Source organism: Pan paniscus, chromosome 10 (genome assembly GCF_029289425.2).
Source record: "Pan paniscus chromosome 10, NHGRI_mPanPan1-v2.0_pri, whole genome shotgun sequence".
NCBI lineage: Eukaryota > Metazoa > Chordata > Mammalia > Primates > Hominidae > Pan > Pan paniscus.
The window spans coordinates 96947437-96973937 of record NC_073259.2 but is presented as its reverse complement, the minus strand read 5'-3'; positions in this window follow the sequence as shown (position 1 = coordinate 96973937).

Here is a 26501-nt window from a genome sequence, read left to right as displayed (position 1 = left end):
TGAGCACAGGGCATGTGGTTTTTCAGGCCACAAAGGCTTAAAATAGATACCCATCTCTCTCCCTTCACACTATTTATGTATAACCAAATTATCTACTACGCCGCCCCTCCCCTGACACACATACACATATTTTTTTCCTCCTAGCGGCAAGGGACAGTAACACTTAATTTCTGCTTATTAGAAGTTGCTCTCAGGATGGTTCCATTCCCCGGGAGAGAGCTTGTGTAATGAACAATGCAGATTCACATTCATAAATTCACTGTGATTCATTTCAGTGCTATTACAAATGGCAGGCTCTCAGAAATTAGCAATGTATTTAAGCACAGCAACAAAACTGGAAGATTGCTTCTGGGCAAGCTGTGTGGCTCCTGATTCTTCTATGTTCCTAAAGTGTGTGCCTTAATGATTCATTAATTACAAGCTTTTATCTGAACCAGTTATCTCATCATTAATTGGTATATACTTTGCCCAGCCAAATTAAGGCAACTGCTGTTTTATCCTGATTCCTTGGATGAAGACTGCATGGTGTGAACCCTGACAGTCTTCTTCCTCTTACTACTATTCAGCCTATACATTTGTCAGGCCAGGTCGTTAATAATGGTAGGCTTCTATCCTCTCAGCATAAAAGATGGTAACTGACCTCTAGGGAATATTTGAGGAAAAATAATTGTATCATGAGACTAAAAGGGAATTATGTCTACTTCTATTTGCTTTGTTCAGAGTAGGTGCTCAACAAATATTTGACATTTTTATGATATTGCTCTCTTTTTACTATCAAATTGGAAAATGGTGAGGACTAGCGTGAAAAAAAAAAAAAAACCTGGGGAAGTTAGTATTTATTTCCTGTTTTTGGACAGAAAGACTTCAATTCATTTGGTATCATTTCAACAACTCAGACCAAGGTAGATGTGTTTGTCCAGAAAGAACACCATCTGTTAGTTCAATTTGGTTCAAAAGTATTGAGTATCTATCAAATGCCATGATAAGCACTGTGGTATCATGTAGAAGTAGAAAGATGTGCCAGGAGTAGAAAGATGATCCATTGAGGATTCCATAGTCTTAAGTAGAGTCAGGTATTAAAATATACCAGGTGTGTTTCTAGAAGTGCTTCCTAGAGTTGCTGAGGCCATAGCTTGACCTTGAGCATGAAGAAAAATTAGCCAGGCAAAAATAGCTTTGGCCATGTGTGTGGTTTGGCCTACTTTTGGACAATATTGAGTTACCAGTGCTTAAGAGTGAAGATTGATTTTTACTTTTCAGTGTTCCATTTTGACAGCTTTCTTGAGCATGCAGATCCAAGAGACAAAGGAGGATGTTAAAGAGAAGTATGCTTACCGACCACTAAACTCATTGTTGCAAGGCAGATTTTGTATTATCCCAGTGGAAGAATGCCCATGGTTTAGCACTAACTTTAAGGTCCGACCTGGACCTTATCCCACATGCTTTCTTGGCATTCAGACTTCAGTAGCCTATATCAGGAGTTGGCAAACTTCCTCTATAAACCAGATAGTAAGTAGATTTCGCAGGCTGGAATGACTCTGTTGCAAGTACTCAACACTGCTGTTGTAGTTTGAAAGCAGCTAGCTCTCAATATGTAAATGAATTGTGCATGACTTTTTCTGGTAAAACTTTATAAAAACAGAAAGAGTGCTGGATTTGGTTTCTGGGCCATAGTTTGCTGATGCTATAGCATTCAATAAATATATCTGGCTATTATCTGAGGTCAAAAAGCATTTCAAAGTAAATGTCAGAACTTCAAATATTAGATATTAAAACCAAGATTCTAAACTGATTTTCAAATTCTTCTTATTCAGTTTCCACTTTACATAAAACTACTATGCTAGAGAATGGTGATGAAAAGAAATGAAACTTGGTGTTTTGTCTAAGGACCTTACAATCTCTTAGAAAAGCATATGTTTTATACATAAGGAGATACAGGCCGTCAGAAGTGACTTGCTTTTTGTTAGATAGTAGCCAAACCAGAACTCAATATCATACCTCTGTGAGTTCAGGCCTCTTTCTTCTACCTCAGCACTTTGTTTCATGAGTGAAGATTCTTGGGTCAGAACGGAGTTTATGAAGAAGAGAAGATGTATGATTATTCCAGGTTCTCACACCCTTGAATCTGTGCTTCAGCCACCTGCTAGAAATAAACAAAGAGGTGGGAGCTGTTTTCTGAACAATGCTCAGTCATGCTGTGACTCATACCAACTTCCCTTGTTGCCTCGAGTTTACAGTTCATTGTATATTCACTTGTATATAGCTGTCTATCTGCCTTCAAAATGAATTTTGTTGTCATTTGGCAAAAGAATCTCATTGTTTCCTCAGATCTTCATAATACTCACAGATAGGAAAACAAAGACTTACCATTGCTAAGGCTGAGGAAATAATTGGGAACATTATTCTATGGTATTTTGATTTGAATTCAAATAATGTAATGCAACTGCCATATCCAAGGTCTTTTTGCAGTCTCCTTCTTATTGCTCTCTCTGTGGCATGTAATAGGGCTGTTTGCCACTCTATTTTGGGGGGATTTTTTTTTTGAAACAGTGTCTCGCTCTGTCACCCAGGCTGGAGTGTAGTGGTACAACCACAGCTGACTGCAGCCTTCATCTCCCAGGTTCAATCGATCCTCCTACCTAGGCCTCCTGAGTAGATGAGACTATAGGTGCACACCACCATATCTGGCTAATTTTTGTATTTTTTATAGAGATGGGGTTTTGCCGTGTTGCCCAGGCTGGTCTCAAACTCTTGACCTCAAGTGGTCTGCCTGCCTTGGAATCCCAAAATGTCTTTTTGGGAAATTCTCTTAAGTTCCATGACACAGAACTCTCTTCTGAAATGAAGACATTTCCCAAAGAACAGTCCTGAACCCTCTCTATTCTGAGTTCTTTATCATCTTTCAGCCCTTATCTATTCTCAGGGCTTTAACTCTTACCTTTGCTAATTGAAGATGGAGGAAAAGAGGAGAGAGATAACGTTTATTTGGTACTTAAAATGTGTTGAGAATCTAGAGATAGAAAACACAGCTCCTTCCTTTAAGGATTCACAATGTTGAGGGAACTACTTGAGAGAGACAGAGAGAGAGAGAGAGAGAGGATATTGACTCTACAGCTCATAGATGCTAGTAGAGGTGTGTGCACAGGGCATGGGGGCAAAAGGTGAACACCTCTCAGAGCCTCAGGTGTGGAGCAATGGCATGAAGGCTCTCCCGAAGAGGGGTAGTTGTGCTGAATATAGAAATCTGAATAACTTATCAGGATGTAGAGGGATAAGTTTGACTCCCAAGACTGGATTTGCTGCTCTTCAGTATTCACAGACCATGGCAACTTTGATACTAGTTTATGACTGCACATCTTCCTATGGCCTTCCTCCCTAGATCAAAGCTTCTGGAAGGCATCATTGTTCATCATTGCATTTCTAGCCCCTAAGCTGTGTCTGGCACCTGATGTGGGCTCAGTCATATTTACTGAGGGAGAGAAATGATTATTCCTACTTTATCACCATGAAAATGAGTCTCAGCAATGGAAGACACATTTATTTATGACCGTAGAGCTAGTATTGGGAGATGCAGACATTCAAACATTGGCCTAGATGAGTCCTTTATCTTTTGGCATCAGTTTACCTAGTTAGGCATCTCAGGTCCTACCTTCACTCCTGAGCTTCGGTCTCATATTGCTAATTCCCTTTTAGACATTCTTCCTGAATGTGCTACCACCCACCACGTGATCAAAACAGAGATACTCATCTTTCCCCTGAATGGAGGTGATTCTTTCTTTCTGCGTGATATCAGTAGCTAATTTCCCTTTGTGGTCTCAGACACTAGGGTGTGGGAGTTAATTAAATAAGAATGTAGAAGGCAGGGATCATTTGGCTGTCAGAATTTTAAAAAATTTGGCAAATGGCATCTCCAGTGCCATGATAATTAGCCCTCAACTCTGAATAAACCTTATAGAGTAGCACCATCCAATAGACATAAAATATGAGCCAGAGACATAAGCCACGTATTTGATTTTACATTTTCTCAGAACCATATTAAGAAAAGTAACAAGATAAAATATAGAAAAACAAACTGGTAAAATTAATTTTAATAACACATTTTATTGAACCCAATACATCTAAAATATTATATTTTGACATGAAATAGACAAAACATCCTCATTCAAGGCATATTTTACATTCTTTTCTTCTCCATATTGAGACTTTGAAACTCTGTGTATTTTACATTTCATAGCACATCTCAATTGGGATTAGCCACATTTCAACTGCTCAATAGTTACATGGCTAGTGATTATTTTATTGAATAATGCGGTTCTAGAGAGTCTTTTGCAAAGATTTTATAGGCCATAAAATAACATTAAATTACCAGTCTTCTCTTATTATTTGCTTTCCTGTTTCAATCCAATATTTTTGCTACCCAAATCCAACTGATTGGAAAGCAGCTGGAGGTAGGTAGCAATGGTAAAGTTAAAAGCTTATAAGGAAAATGATCAATGCTGCATTTTATAGCCTGTTGTCTTGATGCATTTCTTATCTGAAAAAAACCCAAAATGTATTTGATGAACATGGTTACACAGGTGACATGTTTACAGGTGTGATGTATTTACAAGGGTGCTGTGACTCAGTCCAAGATCTGGAGACTATTTATTGAATAGAAGTCTTCTAACTCAGGCAGAAATGGAAGCCAGAAGGAAACATTTTACTATTCAAAGTCATTTTGCTTGAAGATGCTCTTCAGAGACGGATTACAGAGATGGAAGAAACATTTTCTTCTCACTTTGTATTTAGTGTTTCTGCTATTTAACTGTGCATGATTACTAACAAATATCCCAACATGATATTTATTAAATATCTACTACTAGTCTTTGTCTTCAAGGTATATTCTACGTCCTAGTCTTAAAACCATAGTGCTCCCTGAGTCCTTCCTTTCCTTCTTTCTAAAGTTGGATACCAAATTCTGTAAATTCTTTATTCATAGAGCTGCTTACATCCACTTTCTTTTTATTCTTAATGTTGCCTCTGTTGTTTCCAGCTCCATCACTTCATAGTTTTACCAGGGCAATAATCTCACAAATGATTTTGCTATCTTAAGATTCTTTATGCTTCTCATCCCCTTTCACCTCAATTTTATCTTTCTAAGATACTACTTTGGAAAGACTTCTGTCCCTCAAATTTCTCTTCACCTAATTACAACAAAAACGAAAAACCTTCAACTCCCTCATTTTACAAATGAAGAAATCTAAATTGATTAATAGTAAGTCCCTCATCCAGATAACACAATTTTAAAATGAGAGCACTAGATTCAAACCCAGTCTTCCTAAAAAAAATTTCATTTCAATTGGTTTTTGGGGAACAGGTGGTATTTGGTTACAGAAATAAGTTCTTTAGTGGTGATTTCTGAGATTCTGGTGCACCCATCACCCAAGCAGTAAACACTGTACCCAAAGTGTAGTCTTTTATCTCTCACCCCTCCCAGCCTTTCCCCTGAGTCCCCAAAGTCCATTGTATCATTCTTATCCAGGCTTCCTAATTTTTAGTCTGGCATGTGTTTTACTACACATCCTGCCTGTAGAATAATGTTCAAACTCTTTCATCTTTATTGCAGGCGTTGCCCAATTTAAAGTCCATCTCTCTGACTGCCATACTCAAACCAGCCAACATGTTATTTAAGAACCATTCATCTGGTCATTGTACAAATGTTTATTGGGCATGTCATGTGTAAGAAATTCTGTATAAGGTGTAAGGAAGGGATCCAGTTTCAGCTTTCTACATATGGCTAGTCAGTTTTCCCAGCACCATTTATTAAATAGGGAATCCTTTCCCCATTGCTTCTTTTTCTCAGGTTTGTCAAAGATCAGATGGTTGTAGATATGCGGCGTTATTTCTGAGGGCTCTGTTCTGTTCCATTGATCTATATCTCTGTTTTGGTACCAGTACCATGCTGTTTTGGTTACTGTAGCCTTGTAGTATAGTTCGAAGTCAGGTAGTGTGATGCCTCCAGCTTTGTTCTTTTGGCTTAGGATTGACTTGGTGATGCGGGCTCTTTTTTGGTTCCATATGAAATTTAAAGTAGTTTTTTCCAATTCTGTGAAGAAAGTCATTGGTAGCTTGATGGCGATGGCATTGAATCTGTAAATTACCTTGGGCAGTATGGCCATTTTCACGATATTGATTCTTCCTACCCATGAGAATGGAATGTTCTTCCATTTGTTTGTATCATCTTTTATTTCCTTGAGCAGTGGTTTGTAGTTCTCCTTGAAGAGGTCCTTCACATCCCTTTTAAGTTGGATTCCTAGGTATTTTATTCTCTTTGAAGCAATTGTGAATGGGAGTTCACTCATGATTTGGCTCTCTGTTTGTCTGTTGTTGGTGTATAAGAATGCTTGTGATTTTGGTACATTGATTTTGTATCCTGAGACTTTGCTGAAGTTGCTTATCAGCTTAAGGAGATTTTGGGCTGAGACAATGGGGTTTTCTAGATATACAATCATGTCGTCTGCAAACAGGGACAATTTGACTTCCTCTTTTCCTAATTGAATACCCTTTATTTCCTTCTTCTGCCTGATTGCCCTGGCCAGAACTTCCAACACTATGTTGAATAGGAGTGGTGAGAGAGGGCATCCCTGTCTTGTGCCAGTTTTCAAAGGGAATGCTTCCAGTTTTTGCCCATTCAGTATGATATTGGCTGTGGGTTTGTCATAGATAGCTCTTATTATTTTGAGATACGTCCCATCAATACCTAATTTATTGAGAGTTTTTAGCATGAAGTGTTGTTGAATTTTGTCAAAGGCCTTTTCTGCATCTATTGAGATAATCATGTGGTTTTTGTCTTTGGTTCTGTTTATATGCTGGATTACATTTATTGATTTGCTTATATTGAACCAGCCTTGCATCCCAGGGATGGAGCCCACTTGATCATGGTGGATAAGCTTTTTGATATGCTGCTGGATTCGGTTTGCCAGTATTTTATTGAGGATTTTTGCATCAATGTTCATCAAGGATATTGGTCTAAAATTCTCTTTTTTGGTTGTGTCTCTGCCCGGCTTTGGTATCAGAATGATGCTGGCCTCATAAAATGGGTTAGGGAGGATTCCCTCTTTTTCTATTGATTGGAATAGTTTCAGAAGGAATGGTACCAGTTCCTCCTTGTACCTCTGGTAGAATTCGGCTGTGAATCCATCTGGTCCTGGACTCTTTTTGGTTGGTAAACTATTGATTATTGCCACAATTTCAGCTCCTGTTATTGGTCTATTCAGAGATTCAACTTCTTCCTGGTTTAGTCTTGGGAGAGTGTATGTGTACAGGAATTTATCCATTTCTTCTAGATTTTCTAGTTTATTTGCGTAGAGGTGTTTGTAGTATTCTCCGATGGTAGTTTGTATTTCTGTGGGATCGGTGGTTTATTGCGGCATTATTCACAATAGCAGACTTGGAACCAACCCAAATGTCCAACAATGATAGACTGGATTAAGAAAATGTGGCACATATACACTGTGGAATACTATGCAGCCATAAAAATGATGAGTTCATGTCCTTTGTAGGGACATGGATGAAATTGGAAATCATCATTCTCAGTAAACTATCGCAAGAACAAAAAACCAAACACCGCATATTCTCACTCATAGGTGGGAATTGAACAATGAGAACACATGGACACAGGAAGGGGAACATCACACTCTGGGGACTGTTGTGGGGTGGGGGGAGGGGGGAGGGATAGCATTGGGAGATATACCTAATGCTAGATGACAAGTTAGTGGGTGCAGCGCACCAGCATGGCACATGTATATATATGTAACTAACCTGCACAATGTGCACATGTACCCTACAACTTAAAGTATAATAATAATAATAATAATAATAATAATAAAGAAATTCTGTTAGATACCTAAAGGCACTAAATTTTACAGGGTCTGTGGTGTAGCCATGTGGCAGATAAGGCTGGAAAGGTAGATTAAAGGCTAAAGTAGTGACAATATTAAAAGTTAGGCTAGGACTTTGAGATTTACTTCATTAGAGTGGACAATAGCTTTTGAGAAAGAGATGTCAAATCTGGCAGAACGTGTTGATCATAGTAAAGCCAGCAGGGCTTGGAGTAGCCCTGAGTTGCAAAGTGACAGCTCATGAAAAGAATTAAAGTCCAGAGAAGTTTTTTGTTTGGCTAATATGCTGAGTGTGTGTGTGTGTGTGTGTGTGTGTGTGTGTGTAACTAAAATTGTTAATGTTTAAAACCTAGACATTTTCATAAATATCAATATTTTAAAATTATCTTTAAAAAATCTTTTCTGACACATGGGAGACTGTAAAAGTAAAAACATAAATAAATAGACAAATAATCTGGCAACACAGAACATGCATTACTGTGCAGTAATTATCAACAGGAGCTTATGGGAAGTTGATTAATTTAGACAGAACATGCTCTTGCTAGCCAAATTCACTTATGTGTGTGACCTGCCCATAAGGTGTGACCAATGCCACACATTAGGCATTGAGACAGATTACTCCACTAGATGTAGGACTATTGGTAGTAAGGAGTGAGCAAGAGAGTAGCATCAGAAATATCAGTTATGGATTGAGTCAAGAAAAAGAGAGAGACAGACAATACTGATATGATTTGCATATGCCTGCAACGTCTTTTAAGGCTCACCTAGGACACACTTGCATAAGCTGGTTGGGTTCAATATGTCTTCCTTGTGTAAGTACCCCTTTGCCCTCCACCTCCTTCTGCATTGTTTTCTAATGATTTGAATATGTTTATTCTCCTTTTAGATTGCTTAATCAATAGCGATTTTTTGGTTACCCCATCTAAAAGGAAAGCAAGCTAAAAAAATTAGCACTGAATTGGAATTTAAATGTAAGAAATAAAACGTTGTATATACTAATAGAAATTTTAGGAAAACATTTGTGGAAGAATAGTTTTAGGGAAGAAGAGATCTTACTGCTCAAGACTTGAAGCCCAGAGCCAAAAAAAGAGACATATTTAACTGCATAAAAGTAAAATATAATTTTATAGCAAAAGATATTATAAACAAAGTAAAGAATCAAATGATTCACTGGGAAATGTTTTCACAGTGCACATGACATAAAGAATTACTCTTCTTGAATATATAAAGGGCACCTACAAACTGATAAAAAATGATTTATCAAAAAAAGATATATATATTAAAAACACTGGCAATCATCAATTCATGGAAGAAACCCAACTGATCTAAAAACATAAAAAGCTGCCCAATTATATTCATAGTCAGGAAAAGGCAAAGCAAAACAACAATCAGATATCACTTTTAGCTCTTTAAATTGCAAAAGTTAAACAAAAAATTGTAACATTTAAGTGCTGGTGCAACATCATTTTCATATATTGCTGATGGGAACATAAATTGCTATACCCTTTTAGAGAGTAATATGGTAATGTGTATTAGAGTAAAAATAAACACAATTTTGACACAGCAGTCCTACTTCTGATAATCTAGCCTATAATAATGAATGCCCTGGTGCATAAAGCTATGCCACATGTATACTAGTATGTTTGTTACAGCTCTATATGAAGTGGCAAAGCACTGGAAACAACTCAAATGTCCATTGTTAGAGAAATGGTAGAATAAATTATGATATATTTATACTGTTGGATGTTATATAATGTTATGTGAGAAATACAAGATGCTGAGGGAGATAGGTAAATGACAGATAGGTAGAGAATTATAATCATGTAATTAGAAAACAAATGTATATATATATATATGTATGCATGTGATTCCATATGGAATTGGATTCCATATGGAACATAGAACATAATGGATCCCATAGGGAACATAGCACACATGGAAGAATATAGAGAAAGATATGGAATCAAATGCACCATTTTATTTAAGTGAAAATGGTGAAGAAGGTGGAGAAGGAGATTATTTAAACGATTTAAAAATATTTGTGCTTTCTTACTTGTTCTGAGTACATTCTCCTTTACAATTAACAAAAATTAAGAAAATTTGGCAAAATACTTCATTTTATTTCCCACACAGCGTTTCCTCATAAAGTCTCGTAAAACGTAAACTTGTCTATTTAGATAGAAATACCTCAACAGATTTACTATCTATACTAAACTTATTAGTAATTCTTCATATAGCTTCTTTCGTCCCCAAATTCCCAAACACCTTAGAAACATTGTCTGGGAGCTCTTTCAATGAGATAACGTGTTCAGAGATGGTAAATGGAGTGGGTACTGCCACTCCATGTTGCCATCTCCTAGCAGACACACCCTGCCCTCCACCCATTCCCATGGATCCTGCTGTAGTCAGAGTGCGATTCAACAGTGGTCTTGAGGCTTTTTTCTATGAACCAATCAGAATTGAAGGGGAAACGACACCATTTACTCTTCCTGGGCGAGTAAAAACAGCATGTATTGGGGTATGAATCACACATTTATCCTTGTGTGACCTAGAGTACGTTAGTAAGCCTGTCAGAACTTTAGTTTCCTATAAATTTGGACATTATCTCCTTGAAAATTTTCTTATGAAGAGTAAGTGAAATCTTATTCTATCTGCAAGGCCCCTTTGTCATCTCTCTATATTTGCTTATATCCAGTTAAGGCTTTGGCTTAAAGTGCTTACTGTTAAAGTAGCTTAAAGAGCTTAAAGTAGATTAAAGTAGCTTAAAGTAGCTCAAAGTAGCTTAAAGAGCTACTTTGCTCTTATTTATGCTTGGTCCTTCATTCATGCATTTGGATGTATGGCTGAGTGGAAGACATCGATTCCGTTTGATCTGGAAAACAATGATTCTCATTTTCTATCCATTATACCCATTGTCTCTTGGGCAATGTCACCAGGAACAGCTCTGCCAAAATTTATGATCCTCAATCCTGCTTATCTGTTGGCAATGTTTCATTGACAATCACCCATCTGGTTAAATACCACTCAGACTTCATTCTCATGTTACATTCACCTTGAGCTTTCTTAGCAGATTCTAAGTTATTTTAACTTCTTTTTGCCTCCACTATGTACTGAAAGCCTTTGGCAAGTGCCTAAAATATGTATTTTGGGTTACATAAGAAATACTGTACTGGAGATGATATGAACTCCAATGGAGGCAAATGAACAAATCCAGAATAGCGCCTAGAAGATTAGAAGATGTCAGGTTCTCATCTATCCATCTATCCATTCATTCATCCACCCTTTTCCAACTGAGTGCATAAATACTCAGTGGTAGACCCAGAAATAGATGTTGGAGATTTAACAGTCAATAAGACTGACAAATTCCCTTCCTTCTCTTGTGGAGTCTCTAGTGAGAGAAAACAGGCAAAAAATAATTGACACTAAACAAGTAAATAATGTGATTTTAGTTCTAAGTGCTATGGAAAAAAATAGAGAGCACATGAAAACAAGAAGACTATCTTCAAGCCAGAAGGTAAAAATGCTTAGATTTAGTGATCAAACTAGAGTTCTAGAAAACAGGAAGCTAGCAAGATGGGGAGAAGTAATCAGATCTCAGGTGATTGAAAATAACATAGTGACCAGCAGAATACACTGAAATCGGCCAGATGCAAAGGAATGATTACCCTCAATCTGTCTTTCAGCTTCTAGCTGGGAAGAAATTTCTTTCAGGTTCTGGACCAATAGGTGGGTAGGAGTGAGGAAAATGGCTACATCTAATTAAGGAAAGACTGCTGGAGAAGTAGGAAGGATTTTCTTTCCAGGATGTTCTGGATCTAGTACATATTTGGCAGGTTTTCATAATTTTCTTTATATTAGAAAGTGGATCAAAGGTCAGGTATGATTATTGCACAAACATAAAAAAAAATTCCTTCCTCTGGGGGTGTCACAAATGAAGCCCCTTACAAATTCTTCACACGGGTTACAGGCATTATCACAATGCTTAGGCATATGATAAAACTACAGCAACAAATTAGGTGCAATTAAACGTTTTCAACTCTCTCACACACCTGAAACCAAAGCTATGAAAAAAGAGGCATATCCCAGGTAATTAATTGCCAAGAAACATTTAATGATCTCTCCTCTGCTACATTTAACATGAGTCATGAGTGCTTTGTTCCAACTTAGTCATAAAGTTCCCTGGAGCCAAGGGCATGTTACTACGGCACACTAAAGGAAAAAAACCCTAAACACAGAGCTTAATTAATTTTCAACTTCTGCCACACAACTTCACACCTGAATTCCTTATCCTTTGGGCATACTTAATATAACCACAATGCACTGTAGTAACACCTACTTTATAGGCAGAACTTTCATCTACCCACAGTTTCCTCTTCTTTGTAAAACCATTTGGCTGACCATCACAAAATGGCAGTAACCAAGCTTCTCTCTTTGCAGCCTGACAGGTCAAGCACCCTACTAAATTAAAGAAAGAGACTGTTTTATACCATTATTTTTCTCTAATAACAGAGTGGGAACTCGTTTAATGTTAAGATTCTCTAGAGAAGGATGTTGTTTTAAAAGTATTGACCCACGAGAAGCAAAGGTACCTGGCAACTTTCAAAATGTGTGATATATTTGTGTCAGCTTTTTCTCCCAGGCCCGTTCTGTCTTTTGAGCATATTGAAAGAAAGCCTATCTTTTTTTTTTTAATCCAAATATGTAGCAGATGGGATGGTGGATAAATGTCAATTACTGTTGTCAAAATTTGCAAAGGCAGACCTCATTGGCTTTGGGCTTAGCACGCTACATGACAATGGAAATGGATACGATATTTGCATTTAATAAAGCGTTTGCTGAGGAAATTGAGTTGAGTCTGAAGGTTCTGCTGGTGACAGAAAGGAGATTAATGTCAAACTTCAAAGGTGGGGAAAAACTTTTAAAACTTTCAAATTTGAGCTTTTCTAAACCCACATTTAAAAACGTTGCCTTAAAACTGAAAAAAATATTATTTTGTGCTTTTTAAGATAAGTTGGGTTTTTCCATTTCAGTGCATTTGTGAATAACTCTGAGAACTATTTTCTTTTATCTATTTGACTTGAAAATATAGCAAATACATACAGATTGTATATATTCTATGCCTGCACAGCTAGTTAGACTATAAAAAATTCATGTCATTTGCTGGTATTTTGTTTTCTACTCCATTGACCAATTTTTCATTTTGCCCACCTGCTGTTTTCATATCCTGTACACACTGCATAAGAGCCCTTCCCCTCTATTCTAACTCAAATCCTCAACAGGGACATAGATTTATCATTCAGTTTGGCCTCACATGATTGCCCTCAGGACCATTCTGGTTTCTTCTGGCCTTGACTAGAGATTGGATTTTTGTATTTTGAAATAATCTAGCCATAAAAAACCATCTGAGTTCTCCAGAGAAGATACCCTTTCTCTCTCATCCTCCAGAATCCTATCTGGATATGTTCAGAGGGAATGATCACTACACTCAGAGTGGAATGTTTTAGAAGCTTGAATTTGCAATCAATGTTCATTTCCAAGGGCAAGCTAGGGTTTCTCCTATGTGTCTGTGTTTGTGGGGAAAGGTGAGTTCTGTCAGCATTTAAAATCTCGGTGAAGTGCTCATGAAAGCAGGCATGTAGAAGGGCTATTTTTAAGAAAGCCTTATCATTACAGCTTAAAATTTTCCTGAATTCATGGCCTCTGCAAAGGAACCGAATCCATGGGGGCAAAGGACAAACTCCCTGGAGAATTTGAGAGTTCTCAATTGATGCAGTTTTAGAATTTGCAGTTTTGAATTGTAAAGACCAGCAAGCAGTCATGCTGCGTTGCCTCTTGCTTGGGCTGGCTCTGAGATTATTGATTCCAAAATCCTGACTGGCATGAGAATTACCTGGGGATTTCTTTAAAAATATAGTTTTCTTCCCTCACTCTCAGAAATTTTGATTTGGTATGTCTGGACTAAGGCCCCAAAATTCAGAACACAAACAAAAAATAAAAGAAACAAACAAAATAGAAATCTCCAGGTGACTCTCATGCTTTGCACAGCCAGGTTGGTGAGGCCATCGCTCTTATCACACTAACCAACTTGTTTTGAAACTGAACCCTGACCTCAGCCTCATTAGTACCACACTGCTGGATACTGAAGCTAACTGGTTTCATTTGGAAATGTATAACCTTGTCTCTGATCTTGCTAGAGGGCATCCATATGAGAAAATAACCGTTCACATTATTTGTTAGCATAGCTTGATATGTGATTTTAATACTGCCCATTAGTTTTAAACTATACTATTTCAAAAAAGTGTTTTAATCTTCAAAAGAATATCTCCATTTGAGTGGAGAAAAAAGGGAAACCTAGTTTAAAAAGATCAGTGTGATAACCATGTCCCTAAAGCCTTCTTCTCTCAGTGAGGATGATTTTACACATTTTAATGACCTGCTTAAAAAATCTGAATTTAAATCTTTTTTTCCAAGCAGGAATTACATACGTTTTAATGATCTACCATAACTCTTAAAAAAAGTTCTTATCTTGTTAATTTTGCTCCCGTGGAAACAAAGGCTATGTGCAATGTGTGTGTGTCTATAAAGTCATTGAACACCGATTGTTCATTTTTTCTTTAAAAGCAGGCAGACATCATCCTACGGCAAGGTCATCTTACTGTTTGCAATGATACATGGTTCTGTACACTAGGCTTGCTTTTGCACCTCCTATGACCATTATTGATAGAGAAAATAAAAAAATAAAGAAGTCAGTTTGTACCAAGTGAAGGCTTAAGAAAAAATGATGTCAAGAAGAAAACTCAAAACTCTGTCCTTAAAGAAGGTGAAAGATTTTAATGGTCCCGTTGATTTATCTAAGTCTACCTGGAACACATTAACCAAAATGGTTTACTGAGTAATCTCTTTCAAGCAAGACCACAGTAGAAATATTTCAAAGAATTTAGGAGCTCAGGAAATCTCTGTGCTCAGTGAAGCAGAGAAACGCCCTAAGCTGCAGATGAAAGCAATGCACACTGATTAGTATCAATGCAAAAAGAGATAAGGACATGTTCTTAGGGCCCTGCTGCTGTGCTCTGGGTCATTGGTTCACAAACTAGTGTGCGTATGAATCCCCTAGCAAGGTTGTAGAGAATGCAGATTCCTGGGCAGTGACCACTGAGATCCTAATTCATAAAGATTGAAACAACAAAATAATTTTAATTAGCTAGCCCTGTGGTTTAGCTTACACCTTGAGGTATACTGCTCTAGATAATTTATTTAGTAAAAATAAAATCAAATTTCAAAAGTAAACATTTTCCCCATATATAAAAGGAATGATAGGGTGGAAACTATAATTTCGGTCATAACTATCATTCATTTGTAGAAAATATGGAAACTTCAGAAAAATAGAAAGAAGACAACTCATCCAATGGTCCTCATTCAAGCATTCTGTGACACTTTCTATGAAGATCTCTCCTTTTCTTTTTTTTTCAGATTCTAGTGGATTTCTCTCTATGGCTTACTACCTTTGGCTGGAAGTTACTCTCTATTTAGTATGTCGACTAGTCCCTCCCTTAAGTAATATATCTCCAATTTTCCTTTAACTAGTTCCACTTAGATATCCTACTATCATCTCAAACTTAAGCTTATCTGAAACCATTTGTATTTTTTTTTTTAACCATCAAAACTGGCTCTTTTTATCTTCTTGTTAAGAGGAACAATATTTGCTCCAACACATGCAAGAAGCTTCTTTAATACTTTTGTTTTTTACATTATCATTCTCTAACCCATTGCTACCTTCTCCTAATTCATTTTCTTCAAGTGCTCTTTACAACCATTCTTTCTGTTCATTGCAGATATCAGATGGTATACATTCACATGGCTGCACTGACTTTGAAATGTTCAAGCACCTTCATCAGCCCCTGCCCTGAGCCCTTAAGTACCCACTACCCTGTTGTTTCTCCTGAGACCTCCGCAACAACCTCACATGATCCAGCAGCTTAAGGGGTTATATTTGGCCCTTCTGTAGACCCCCGCCCCCCAGAACTTATGCTTCAGCCCTCAGAGAGCCTCACTTTTGACTGGTCAGTGTCCATGCTGCCCTTCATACCTAAGTGACTATAGCCATGACTTAAATCCAGCTTTTCTGAACTTGAATTATGTTATGCAACATCACCACATCTGCCTTCCTAAAAATCTGCTTTCATCATCTCCTCCTCTGAAACCTTATTGAAGTCATAGATAAGTACTAGACAAGTATTGAATCAAATTTACTTAATAATTGAATTGAATTAGGTAAACTCAATTCAGTAAACTATCAAGAGTTTACTATGTGATAAGTACCAATCATTTAGGGTACAGGGAAATTACAAAAATGAACTATATAGAAAATTTAGATGGTTTAATATGAACACCAGTAAAGATAGGAGAAGGTGTAATGTGTAAGAAAAGGGGCAAAGAATAGTATATGTTAATAACTTGGTTGGAAAATTTTGTTCTGAATGTCATCTAAGGTCATTGGGGAGATGATTGCTTGCCTTACACTGCAGCTTAGAAATTTTTAACTATTTTTCCATGGCCTTCAGGCCTCCCTGTGTCCCAGTAATACCCCTGACTTTCCCTTCTAGCTTCATAATTTAACCCGTCTTTTTCCCACGGAAACGACCACAGTGTCAATGAACAATCAAATTTCTTAGACAAAAGGAAAATTATTATTTTTTTAATCTTTAAAGCTTCTGTTGGAACCTATGCTGCTGTGGTGTTTTATAGCTTGTTTTGTACTGAAAAAGATTAAATAGTATATAATTTTTACTTAATTTTCTCTACAATATAAATAAATACTTAAAAAATTCTGTATTCTACCCACAAAAGAAAAATGCCATTGACATTTTTATATATTTTTGATTCATTCTATGAATATTTTATAAAGTATGAGATTATTGAAACATATTATTTTATAGCTCATTAAAAATAAAATAAGGATTTCCTTCTTACCAAAAATAATTTTTTATATGTTGTTACTCATATTTCAAATCACTTAATTATTCTGCATTGTTGGAAATTTAGTTTAAAAAATTTTTAACATTATTTTGAACAATGCTGTAGTATTTATTATTTATTACAAATATTATTGTACATAAAGTTAGTTCTTATATTATTACCATGAAATGTATTCCAAGAAGAGAGCTTATGAGCTATTAAATGGTTTATATTTCTTCATAAATACAGCCAAATTACTTTCCAAAGGATATTTTCAATCTATTCTTATTCCCATGAATAAAAAAAGAGAATACCTATTCTATCACACTTTCTTCACAGCAGTACAATTTTAATGCTATTATTGTAAGCAAAAACTATATGAATTTTTTCTTCGATTATTATTGAACTTGAACATTATTTTTCCTGTTTGGTAACTGGTTTCTTCTTTAGAATTACTATAATATCAGTGTAAGTGTTAATGATTCTGTCATGAATCCAAGTTGAAAACAAATTTACCTGGTACAGTTGGAAAATTATATGGCTAGGAGTTAGGAGACCCAAGTTTTTTATCTTTAATGCCAATTATTAGTTGTTGACCGTAGACTGATAATTTAACCTGACTTTGCTTCAGTCGGATATGGGGATAATTTATTATTATATATGTCATGAGATATATAATAATGTTATGCAGAAGTGTTTGAAAAAAACAGAAATGAAAAATATAAGTTGATGGTATTTTTGCCTCTTCAACAACAAATTTTACTACAAGAAATATCACTGATTCATCTTGCATAAAATTTGACAGCAACATTAATTCCACATTCAACTACATTTATTGGGACCAACTATATGCCACATATAATTACACAGTAATTATATGAAGTAAAAAAAAAATGAGTAAGTCAAAGGCCAGAATTTCAGAATCTCAGAGTCTAAGAAGGGAGAAAGATACATAAGTTAAAAGATAAGAGATGCACACACACACACACACTTGCACATACGTATGTATATATAAATACAATGTAATAAATGTTATAAAAATATGTAAAAGGTTGTGAAAACAAAGAAGAGAGAAGAGCAAAAATTTGGCGAAGTCTTCTGTAGAATGAACATTTATGCATAAGGTAAATAGAAATTATCTAGATAGAGAAATGAAGGAAATGATACTATATGAAGGGAAACAAAATGCAAAAAAAGATGCTGAATACTGAAGGAGGGTGTCTATAGTCTAGAGACTAAGAAGGCAGGACTCTGGTTGTAAAGGCCTTTGTATACTCTTTTACAGAATTTGCATCTAGCCATATTCAAATTTAGTCATGATGATTAACAATTTAATTAACTATTTCAAATTGGCAAATGTTGACCAAGATATAGGCATCCCATGCGTGGTATGATTTGATTTCTTCTTTTGAAGTGAGAGAGTCATGAAGAAAGCATTTTTAGGAATGATCTCTGCTTAAGTTCAGGGAGCAATCACTAATAAGTATTGACTCAATTATTCATTCAAGATTGTATTAAGTGTCCACTAAGTACAAGGCACTGAATCAAGCCTAGAAGATAGAGTGAGATCTCCATGTCTTCTTAGGGATTACATTTTAGTAAAAACGATAACCACTGGATGAGTAAACAAATAAGAAAGGAACTGACAAATTGTTAACAAATGCCGTGAAGGGAATAAATGGGGATCTTCACTCATTCAAATAGATTTTTAATGCCTAAGCACTGTTGTAGGTTTTGACAATTTAGTGATACACAAAACAGTTAAAAGTCTCTATGCTCAGGGAGCTTGCGTTCTTTCCATTGGTTGATGAATTAAGTAAGTTAAGGAGAAAATAAACTTACATAGAGTGGTCCTGTAGACTGAATGTTTATGTGCCCCTCAAATTAATATGCTGAAACCCAATCCCCAATGTGATGGTATTTGGAGGTGAGGCCTTAGTGAGGTGATTTGGTCATAAGGGCAGAGCCTTCATAAATAGGATTAGTGCCCTGATAAAAGAGACTTTAGAGAGCTCCTTCACTCTTTCTTCCATGTGCAGACATAGCAAGAAGACTGCTGCCTGCGAATCAAGAAGGGGGTACTTACCAGAGCAGACACCAAATCTGGTGGCATCTTGGTATTAAACTTTCCCGCCCCTACAACTGTGAGAAATAAATTCCTGTTGATGATAAGCCACCTAGTTTATGGTATTTTGTTATGGCAGTCCAAGATGACCAAGACAGGTGGTAAAGAAAGGCCCTTCTAAAGACAGACTATTTAAGATAAGAACTGAAAAGTACAGAGACTGGGAGAAGAGCATTCTTTGCTGTGGAAAGAGCAAATGCAAAGATTTTGAGGAAAAAAAAAATGGCTTGGCCTATTGAAGAAACAGAAAAGAGAGCAGCATGGCTGTAATATAGTGAAGAAAACTTTAAAAAGATGAAGTAAGAGATGTCAGAAAGATCACTTTAATTGCTCAATACAAAACTGGAATAGTGAAGGGGAAGAGTAAAAGCAAGAAGGCAATTTAATTTAATAGGCTATTGCTGTTGTCTGAGTGAGAGACTAGGGTGGCTTAGACAGGGTGATGGCAGTGTTGGTGAACGGATGAAAAGATGGATTTGAGACATATTTTGGTGTCATAAATCGTGTAATTTGCTGGTGAATTAGATATGGGAATTGAGAGAAAAATAGAATACAAGGTTGTTTTCTGAATTTTTGGATTAAGCAACTGATGGATGCTGACACCATTTAAAGAGATATTAAAGACTCAGGAAAATAATAGGTTTGGGCGGAAAACAAGAACACTATTATAAATTTGAAATGCATATAGATATTCATGTGGAAATCTGACTGCTTATTTCAAATAAGCAGTTAGAAGGCACTTGGGGGAAGTTGCTTCTGTAGCTATAAACATGGGAAGTCAGCAGCTTCACAAGTAGATGTAAACTGTGGATTTAGAAGCGTTTTAGACAACAGTGAGGAAGAGAGAGTGAGCAGAAAACAAAAGATGACCCAGCACAAAGCTCAGTTACTCCAACACTTAGAGTTGAAGACAGCAAAGGAGGCTGAAAAAGAGCAGACAAGGACAATAGAAGAGAGAGGAGTGTTACAGAAGCTATAGTACCTATGTGTGTTTTCTTTTTGTGTAAGATGAGTGTATTTTCTTAAATCTTAATCCATACAGTTTAAGTGGAGCTGATTCTCTCCCAACACACAAGACCCTCCCCAAGTCTCTGCTCTCAGTTGGGCATGGTATGAGACTTGCTCAATTAAAGCCTTCTCACTACTTCCACTGATACTCACAGGAAAGAGGCATGTGGGGTGTGTGTGTGTGTGTGTGTGTGTGTGTGTGTGTGTGTGTGTGTGTTTGAGTTTACTAAGACCAGGAAAGACAAGGATGATTGATAAAAGTCTAAAACTGTCAATAGCCATCTTTGTTACCATGTGAGGTTTACCTGCCTAAAAACTGAGATAACAGCAGAAATGTAAGCTGAGAGGTAGAGAAAAATAAATAAGTTTCTGATAATATGTGTTTGAACCTCTAGAGCCAATGATGCCTTAAACTAGCACCATTCCTTGAACTTCCTGGGTAAAAGAGCCAATAAATTCCTTTTGTGTTTACATAAGTTGGTTTGAGTCATGTTCCTGTTACTGGCAACCAGAAGAGATAGGACTGCGATAAAAGATATTTCAAGAAAGGTGGAGTAGTTAATTGTGTCAAAAGCCATTGGAAAGTTAAGAGAGATGAGGGCAGAAAAATGTTCCTTGGATTAGACAACATGGAGTCACTGATGACCTCATGGGAGAGATATCAGTGCAGGGGTGAGACTGGAAGTCTACCTGGGGTGGGGAAAAAACAAATTGGCAGTGGTTGAGTGGAGACAGTGAAAGTGGCAACTTACTTAAGAAGATCTTTTGTGAAGAAAAGTAAAGAAATAGAGAGATCACTGGAGAGGATTATGGTACCAAAGTAGACGCAAGGAAATATTTGATATTTATCTTCAATCATTCATTCATCAAGTATTTATCCAAGCATGATTATCTATATATTAAGCTATGTTAGCCCATGAAAAAAAATTAAAATTCTGTCATTACCACTCCTTGCTTCCTAACTTAGAGTGGTGATGATAGATTTTTAAATGAAAGTTAAAGTGTTATAACAAAAGTCTCTGCATGTGGAAAAAATATGATGAAAATAAGATTACTTTTCTCTGTCTGACTCATAAGATTTTGTAGTTCTGCAAAATATTTCCTCAATATTGCTCAAAAGTATTTGGCACTGATTGAAATGGGCCCCACTCCTTTGAATAAAAGAGGAAGATTTTACTCATTCTAGCTGGATGCATTTAATTAAAAAAATTCAAGTCAGTGAAATCATCTTTTATTGCCAGTTTTCTTTAGTAACAAATGGTAACAAAGAGATACAATGCAACAATTCAAGAACAACAACAAAAAATATTTAATGCTTATAAAGTACCAGGTACTCTGCAAGGTGGTGAGAATGAAGAAGTGAAAACACAGTTTTTGATACCTAAAAAATTAGTGTCCAGTATGGAAAAAGGTATAGGCAATTAAAAAATTCAATAAGAATCACCATAGGAAGAAACACAGGACTCCATAGGAAATCTTAGGTGGAGTATCCCTGTTAGAGTCAGTGAATTTTTCTGAATGGAAGTAGAACTGAATCTGGAATTGTGAGTAGGACTTGGAAAGGCAGTTGACTTCCTCTTGTTAGCAGCTTACCCATTTCTCATAATCTGATCCAGCCTGTTTGCAGGCAAAACTCTTCACACTGTAACACATAGCAAGTGCTCAATAAATGCTGCTTAACTATTATTATCAGTAGGCTCCTACCTCTACATAAATAAACACAAGTAATAAGCCAATATTAGTTAAGAAGAGGCAGGCAATTACTGTTTGTGGAGATAATGAAGCTTTGGTGTTCTGTAGACTAAATTTAAAATTTATCTACTTAAAATTTATTGACTGTATTAGTTTGCTGAGGCTACCATAACAAAATACTACACATCGAGTGACATAAACAGCAAAATGTATTTTCTCACAGTTCTAGAGGCTAGAAGTTCAAGATCAAAGTGTCAGCAGGTTTGGTTGCTTTGGAGGTTTCTCTCCTTTGCTTGGGGATGGCCACCTTCTTGCTGTGTCCTCCCATGGTCTTTCTCTGGTTTCTCATTTTGTGTTCAAATTTCTTCTTCTTATAAAGACAACTGTTAGATTGAATTAGGGCTCATCTTAACTGTCTCATTTTCATGAAGTCACCTTTTTAAAGGCACTATCTTCATATAGTCATATTCTTACATACTGGGGGTAGGGTTTCAACACATGAATTTGAAGGAACACAGTTTATCTTACAGCAGTGGCCTTGGAAACTTACCACGGTAATCACTTGGGGATTCAGTTTCCTCATCTCTAAAAAGAGGATAGAACACGGTGCCTTAGCTTGTATTTGGATGAGTTTCAGAATGTGGCAGTTTGCAAGACTAGTGGCCTGGTGACCACTTCTGGTTTCTACTTGCATAAATTCATATGCACTGGTATTTTTTGGCAAGAGGTAAAAGGTGGAGGTTTTTGTTTGTTTGTTTTGGTTTTGATTTTTGAACACTGTCATTTGAGAACAAGGGAGGAAGTAAATCCAGTGTCTTCTTGAAGTGACATAAAGTCCTGATAGAAAGACGAACTGAAGTAATTTCTTTGAAACTCTGGGTACAGGGAGTGCTCGTTTGGGACCCAAGAGTAAAATTTCATATAACATTGGGGAGTAGGCTAGTTTTCCCACTTTTGGAAGCAACATAATACTGCTCTTTTATTTTCAGGAAATTCCTATGTATTAGTTACCTTTCCTGCAGTGACAAATAGCCCCCAAATCTCAGTGGTTCACAAAAACAAACTTTGATTTTTTTGGACAAGTGATATGTCAGGATTTATGGGTTGGCTGCAGCTGCCGTGACTTTGTTTGGCTCTGCTGGGCTCAGCACCGCATGTCTTCTTATTTCAGCCCCTTTGTGGAACATGCCATTGTCATAGCAAGGAGGGAAGAGCAACAGAGCTGGTAGAATCACATGATGTCTCCAAGACTCATGCTCAGTTGTGGTGAACAGCATGTCTTCTCACAGGCTATTGACAAGGAAAGTCTCATGGCCAAGCTCAAAGTCAAAAAGGCAGAGAAATATATGAAAACTACATGGAAGACAGCATCGGGCTGATATATTCGATCTAACAGAGAAAGAGATGAATATTGCAAACAAAAATACAGCTTACCATATGCTACTGTTTGCTGCTCATTTGAAAAAAAAAGCTTAGTCCTCATTCACATTAAGTAAAGAATTACATTTATTTTCTTGGATAAAACATGTCACTATATTTCCCTAAATTTCTGATTAATTGCCCCAGTCATCCACTTCACTGTCACTGTCATTTATAGCTATGTAAACAATTGGGGGTTTCATACGAGTAGAAATATCAAGTAAATATGCAAAGGAATCATCTTCAAAACCAAGGACGCATTACAGTGAAGTTCAGACGTAGGCACAGATGTGGCAGGAGACATTTTCTGTTGAGGTCTGAGTTTAAACAAGTGAGACTGGCAGCAAATGTTTATATGAAAGTGGTTTACATTGTCTTGAATTTTTATACATATTACATATTTGTGTGTTTTATTTTTAAATCTGTTTTTAAAATGAGTTAAACACTGAATTAGAGTTTGAGAGTTTGCTACCATTACATATCTTAATTATATAACTGACATCCACTGCTTTGTTTTCATGCTCACTATGGAGACTTCTCAGTTATTTATTTATTATTCATTCATTCTTCATTCACATATTATGAAACATTTACCAAACCTGGAGTATGCAGTATATTTGGCATTGGAAAGATATAGATGAATTATCATGTCTCAACTTGAAAGAGATCACCATCTAGTAAAAGATATAGATGTGCAAAAAAATAATTACAAAGTTTAAGTCTAATACAAAGGTGAGAAAAATAGCCCAGCAAAATGGAAAAGAAAGTGCTCTCTAGAGCTGGACAGATCTGTGCTCAGTTCTCAACAGTTACTAGGTGTGTTACCTCAGTCAATCTAAAAAACTCCCTGTGGCCAGATGGCTTATCTGTGAAATGAAGACCATTGCACCCATCTTATTTTTTTTAATGAAGGTTAGGAATAACATGAGTAAAGCACCAACTATAGTTTCAGAACATTATAAATGCTCAATAGAGGCAGCATTGCTTATTATTTTATGATATTTACTGGAAGAGCTATAGCAACTCAAAATACTCGTTTGGAGTAATAAGAATTACTTGTTTGGAGTAATGAGTTTGGAGTAATGAGACAACATCTGGGAAATTTTTCCAAAAAGGTGACAATTGAGAGGGAAATGCCTTGAATATTCACGGCAAAGGGCAAAATAGCAAGTACAAAGGGACAAACACGCATGAGTTTTGGTGTCACTGAAAAAAGAATGCACAGGGTGGGGGAAGAAATTGGCAAGATGTGAGAGTGTGAACATTGGGTGCAGCAGATCGTAAGACGTGCAGGTGACATAGGAAAGAATGTGAACTGCCAGACTATTTCTTCATAACTATAGCTGTCTGGCTGTTTTCTAACCCCTCTCTCACCTCACCTGGCCCCCTAGAATTTGTGACAAGTAGTTCCAAAAGTCTTTTACTGTGGTCTTTAGGAAACTGTATGTTGTTTTTCCTGCCTGCTTCCCTCTTCCATCCCTGCAGTGCTGGCCACCTCCAACCCCTATCTTGCCTGTCTGTCACCTCTGCTCTGAGAGTTCCTGTTACCTTTCACCATCTGCCTAGTAGGTGAGACATGCCTCATGATGTCTCTGCTTTGTCTTGCGGTTTCTATTTTCAGAAACTAGTTAAGGATCTTATTTTAATGAGCTCATCCTCAAGACCAATTATTTTTATTTTGGAAATATAGACTTCCTTTGAAAATGCTTTCCAAAATATTTTTTTCCTGTTTTCCTCTCTAAACCCTTTCATGTTTCCTTCCTTTTTACTCTTTCCTTTACCATATCTGATTTTGAAATTGCTCATTTCCATTTTTGAACATCTTTTCTCTTCAGCAAAGCATTCCTTTCCTCATCGGCAGGTAGAATTTGAAGTTTCCTTTTTAGTAACTGTTGCCTTTAATGCTGAAACACTCACAAAACCCCATTCAACTGTAAAACAATTAGGCATTGTTGATTTGCCCCTCTTCTGCTGCTAGCTGGTAAAGAGGGAGCCCTCTGAAGCTTGTTCTGTTGTTTCAGGAAAGCACAAGAACTGTTTACATGGAGGAATCCATACCCTACCTCTGGGATCTATACATAATGTGGAAGAAAATGGCTTTAGAACCAGCTTTACAAACCTGTTGTCTAGTGACAATGTGGGTTGCTCACATTCACTCTCTCTCTTTTCCTGGTTATCCGTGTTTCTGTTATTTAGTTTTGCTCTCCCTTCCTCATTATTTGAAGTTGACCTACATTCTAAAGAGTTCGTCGAAAGTCTCCACTTATTTGTTTCCCATTTGTAACTTTTCTGTGTGATTTCCTTTGTCTCACATTTTTATGGTCTTCTCTTTACGATTTCTGCAAATTTTTTAGAGGCTTCTTCACATTGTTCTAAATATCTTCAGCCTTACATTTCATATGAAACTATTTCAGACAATCTCAGGGATATTTTAGGCAGTACATTTATTCTTAAAATTAGCTTTATTGCCTGGCACAGTGGCTCATGCCTGTAATTCCAGCAGTTTGGGAGGCTGAGGCGGGAAGATCACTTGAACCCAGGAGTTCAAGACCAGCCTGGTAGTGTAGTGTGAGACCTTGTCTCTACAAAAAAAAAAAAAAAAAAAATAGTGACAACTAGCTGAGCATGGTGGTATGCACCTGTAGTCCCTCCCAGATACTCAGGAGGCTGAGGTGGGAGAATCACTTGAGCCTGGGATGCAGAGGTTGCAGTGAGCAGCGATCACACTACTGCACTCCAGCCTAGGTGACAGAGAAAGACCTTGTCTCAAAACAGGCAACAAAAAGTCAGCTTTACTGAAGTATAATCTACATAGAATAAAAGTCAAGAATTTAAGTGTATAATTTGAAAAATTTTGACAAATATATACACCTATGTAATCACTAGTCCAATAAAAATACAGAGCATTCTCATCAACTCTGAAGCTGGTCTCCTTCCTGCCTTCTCCATCCAACCCTTTGCCTCTACAGCAGTTCCTGCCATGATTAATCTGTTTTCTGTCACTATAGTTTTGCCTTTTCAAAAATTTTATACAGATGGAATCACATGGTATGACACAATAGTGTTTTGTGTTCAGCTTCTTTCATTTAGCATAATATTTCTGAGATTCATCTATTTTGTTGCATATATCTGTAATTTATTGCTTTTTGTGACTGAGTAGTAGTATATTGTATGGCTGTAACACAATTTGCTTATCCATTTAACAGTTTATGGACATTTGTGTTGTTTCAAGTTTTGGAATAATATGAATCAAGTTGTTGTGAAGATTTGCATGCAAGTTTTCTTGTGAACATATTTTCACTTCTCATGGATAAGTACCTAGAAGCAAGATCGCTGGATCATATGGATCAAGATTGCTGGATAAGTGGCTGTATCATTTGCATTCCCTACAGAAATACACAAGAGCTGTCTCTCTTCCCCAA